Source organism: Sapajus apella, unplaced genomic scaffold (genome assembly GCF_009761245.1).
Source record: "Sapajus apella isolate SASKATOON/1434 unplaced genomic scaffold, GSC_monkey_1.0 scaffold2, whole genome shotgun sequence".
Lineage (NCBI taxonomy): Eukaryota > Metazoa > Chordata > Mammalia > Primates > Cebidae > Sapajus > Sapajus apella.
This window is the reverse complement of record NW_022436942.1, coordinates 38727245-38731956: the sequence shown is the minus strand read 5'-3', so window position 1 is coordinate 38731956 and position 4712 is coordinate 38727245. Positions and strand designations below refer to the sequence as shown.

The window sequence follows — 4712 nt, the reverse complement described above, 5'->3', positions numbered from 1 at the left end:
GCTGCAGTGCAGTGGTGTGATCTTGGTTCACTGCAACCTCTGCCTCCCAGGTTCAAGAAATTCTCCTGCCTCAGCCTCCCAAGTAGCTGGGATTACAGGCACATGCCACCAAACCTGGCTAATTTTTGTGTTTTTAGTAGAGACAGGTTTTCACCATGTTGGCCAGGTTGCTGTCAATCTCTTGACCACGTCATCCACCTGTCTTGGCCTCCCAGAATGCTGGGATCACAGGGGTGAGCCACCGTGCCTGTCAATTTAATATTTTTCTAAAAGCCTCCTTAGAGATTCACTTGCAGTTGTTAAAAAAGAAAGAAAGAGGCCGGGCGCGGTGGCTCAAGCCTGTAATCCCAGCACTTTGGGAGGCCGAGGCAGGTGGATCACGAGGACAAGAGATCGAGACCATCCTGGTCAACAAGGTGAAACCTCGTCTCTACTAAAAATACAAAAATTAGCAGGGCATGATGCTGTGTGCCTGTAATCCCAGCTACTCGGGAGGCTGAGGCAGGAGAATTGCTTGAACCCAGGAGGCGGAGGTTGCGGTGAGCCAAGATCGCGCCGTTGCACTCCAGTCTGGGTAACAAGAGCGAAACTCCGTCTCAAAAAAAAAAAAAAAAAAGAAAAGAAAGAAAGAAATCCCATGTAAAATTTATCCAGTTTCCTCTAATGATAACATTTTGCAAAATTATAGTGTAATATCACAACCAGGATATTGACATTAATACAGTCAAGATACAGAACAATTCCAACACCACAAGAGTCCCTGTTTCCCGTTTAGAGCTGCACACATTTCACTCCTACCTTGACTCTCTCCTTAGCCCCTGAGAACCTCTAATTTGTTCTCCATTTCTGTGATTTTTGTCGTTTTGAGAATGTTATGTAAATAGAATCATTTGTATGTAAACTTTCAGGATTTATTTTTTCATTAAGCATAATTCTCTGAAGATTCATCGGTTTTTTGTATGTATCAAGAATGCATTCCTTTTTATTGTTGTTGATTATTTCATGGTGTAGATGTGCCACAGATTTTTAAACATTCACCCACTGAAGGATTGAAGGACATCTAAATTGTTTTCAGGTATTAGTTTGTTTGCATGTTTGTTTTTGAGACAAGGTCTCACTCTGTTGTCCAGTCTGGAGTGCAGTGGCACAATCTCAGCTCACTGCAACTTCCACCTACAGGGCTCAAGCCAGCCTCCTTCCATAGCCTCCTGAGTAGCTGGGACCACAGGCGTGCCCCCACCACACTTGGCTAATTTTTGTATTTTTTTGTAGAGACGAGGGTTCACCATGTTGCCCAAGCTGGTTTCCAACTCCTGAGCTCAAGAGATCCACCTACTTCAATCTCCCACTTATCCAAAGTGCTGGGATTACAGGCATGAGCCACTGCACACAGCCCTTATTTTCGACTCTTATAAATAAAGCTGCTATAAACATCTGTGTACGGCTTTTTATGTGAATATAAATTTTTATTTCTTTGGGATAAATGCCCAGGAGTACAATTGCTGGGTTATTGTGTGGTTGCATGTTTAGGGTTTTTTTCTAATTTTTATGGATATATAATAGTTGCACATATTTTATAGGGTAGAAGTAATATTTTGATATAAGCATTAAATGTGTAATGATCAAATCAGGTTAACTGAGATATCAACTTGAACATTTATCATTTCTTTGTGTTAGGGACATTCCAATTCCACTCTGCTATTGTGAAATATACAATAAATTACTGTTAACTATGGTCACTTTATTGTGCTACCAAACATTATATCTTATCTATCTATATTTTTGTGCCCATTAACCAATCCCTGTTTATCGTCCTCTCTCCACTTCTGGTATCCTTCCTAGCCTCTGGTAATGCTCATTCTACCCTGTATCTTCATGAGATCAACACATTTAGCTCCCACGTGTAAGTGAGAACATGTGATATTTGTCTTTCTGTGCCTGGCTTATTTCACGTGACATAATGCCCTCCAGTTCCATCCACATTGTTGCAAATAACAGAATTTCATTTTTTTGGCTGAATAATATTGTATTGTATATATGTACATTTTCTTTGTCTATTTATCCATTGATGGATACTTAGGTTGATTCCATATGTTGGCTACTGTGAATAGTGCTGCAGTAAACATGGGAGTACAAATACTTCTTCAATATACTGATTTCCTTTTATATGGATCCTATACCCAGCTTAGGATTGCTCGGTCATCAGATAGTTCTATTTTTAGTTTGTGTGTGTGTGTGTCTGTGTGTGTGTAAGCCAGCTGAGTCTTTACTGCTTTGGGGGCAGGGGGCTCAGGAGCTCTTGGTGGAACGGGTCTGCTTCCTCTTCATCACAGGCTTCTGGCTGCACAGGTAGCACTGGCCCTGCGGATGGCTGCCATGTGCAGGTCAGGGCGGTACTTGCTTTTGCGGATTATGTGTCTGATGCGGCTAAGCATGGCTCGAATATTCTTATTGATGGTGGTCCACACGTAGGAGGTGGCAGGGTTCCGCTGGCGGGATCTCCTCTTCATGACCACCACACCTTTGCCGACGAGTGCTGGCTCCACCCCCACGGTCTTGTGGTGAATCAGACCCTGGTAGCGGAAGGAATTGTAGGCCTTCAAGTTATTGGGCTCCATGCTGTAGGTTTGCTTATTCCTTTTGATCATGAAACTGGAGCAGTTCTGCACAACCATCCATTACAGATGCGAAGACATGACAGCTACTCCCTTCGCAGCGGTGGCCTGAGACGAAAAGAGCATTTTTAGTTTTTTTTTTTTTTTTGAGAAGCCTCCATATTGTTCTCCATAGTGACTGTGCTAATTTACATTCCCACCAACAGTGTAGGAGAGGGTTCCACTTTCTCCCCATCTGCCCTAGCATTATTGCCTGGCTTTTTTATAAAAGTCATTTTAACTGGGCTGAGATAATATCTCATAGTTATGATTTGCATTTCTCTTATGATTGGTGATGTTGAGGATTTTTTAATATACCTGTTGGCCATTTGTATGTCTTCTTTTGAGATATGTCTATTCATATCTTTTGCCCATTTTCAATTTGGATTCTTTTTTCTGTTGAGTTGTCTGAGCTCCTTATATTTTCTGGTTATTAATCCCATGTCAGATAGGTAGTTTGCAAATAATTTCTCCCATTCTGTGGGTTGTCTCTTCATTTTGTTTATTGTTTCCTTTGCTGTGCAGAGGTCTGCACATCTTTCCAGACCTCTGGGCTCACCTCTTGGGAAAGGGCATCCTGTGGTTGTGCCCACAGGATGCAAGGCTTCATAATGTTCTCATGTACAAAGAAGGCCTTTGTACAGGGGTCTCCTCTGGCTCACTGGGAGGTCTCTCTGCAGTAGGTCCTGTGTACAAGATAGAGGCTTGATGAGTCTGAGGCCACTCCTTAAGAGTGCTGAAAAAGTGGGCTGCTTTGATTTTTAGAGGCCCAAGATACCAGTACTTGCTAACTTTGATGCCAGCATCTCTGAAGCATCCCCATCAAAGGCTGGTCATCGCAAACACAGGCAGTTCCTTTCACCCTTGATCTGCATGACCTCAAGTGGAACACTCTCTCTTTTCACAGTGGCAGGTGTGGCATCAGTAATATGTTGGACTTTCTTTCCACTTTTGGCAAAGAGGGTATGAATCAAATTACTGATCTCTCCCAGTGGGATAAATCCAATGGGAATGTTACTGAAGGTAGCCTCAACTGTTCATCGAAGAACTCCAGTAACAGCCTCTTGCAGTGTCCCATCTCCTCCTGCAACAATGATCACATCTGTGTTTTCCATCAGTTCCAGGAGTTTCTTGGCTTGTCCCTCATAATCTTTCTTAACAATAGTCACATCCATGCCAGATAAATATAAAATTGGGGCAGCATGTTTTTTCAAATAAAGTCCTGGCTTTGCCTTTGCCAGCCTCAGGATTGAGAAAAACAGTTGCCTTCTTCACTTGTGCATTGCGAGGAATGAATAAGTTGATTGTCAAACACCTGAGCTTCTTGACAGGCTGCTCTCTTTAGTAGGTTATCACAGTGTTTTCCATAAAGCCAATGGCCTCCCCAGGTTAGCAGGCAGAGCCCGGCTGTAGTTTTCTTCCAATGATTTCAAAATGTTTTAAAGAACACCATCATCTAGAGATTTTTCACAGCTGGTCCCGCTCGTGACTCTCTGGGTCATGTTTTTAATCCACTCTGCCAATATCTGTCTTTTAGTTAGTATATTTAGACCATTTATATTCAATGTAATTATTGTTACCTGGAGGCATAAGTATGCCATTTCCTTTTATTTTTCCTGTTTGTTCTATCCTTTTAATGTCTGTTTTTTTTTTTTTTTTTTTTCAGTTTCTTCCTGTAGGTTACTTAACATTTTTTAGAATTCCATTTTTATTTATCTACAGTGCTTGATTGATTGAGATGGAGTCTCACTCTGTCACCAGGCTGGAGTGCAGTGGCACAATCTTGGCTCACTACTACCTTCGCCTCCCAGGTTCAAGCAATTCTCCTACCTCAGCCTCCCAAGTAGTTGGGAGTACAGGCGCCCACCACCATGCCCGGCTAATTTTTTGTATTTTTAGTAGAGATGAGGTTTCACTGTGTTAGCCAGGATGGTGTTGATCTCCTGACCTTGTGATCCGCCTACCTTGGGCTCCCAAAGTGCTGGGATTACAAACGTGACCCACTGCATCTGGCCTATCTACAGTGTTTTAAAATGAAAATCTTTATTTTTGTATTGG

General features: G+C 42.3%; 2 pseudogenes; both read right to left on the bottom strand.

The window, feature by feature from the left end:
* Positions 1-2066: 2066 nt before the first annotated feature.
* Positions 2067-2696, bottom strand: LOC116563735 (annotated as a pseudogene).
* Positions 2697-3097: 401 nt separating this feature from the next.
* LOC116563729 lies at positions 3098-4337 on the bottom strand (annotated as a pseudogene).
* Positions 4338-4712: the final 375 nt, after the last annotated feature.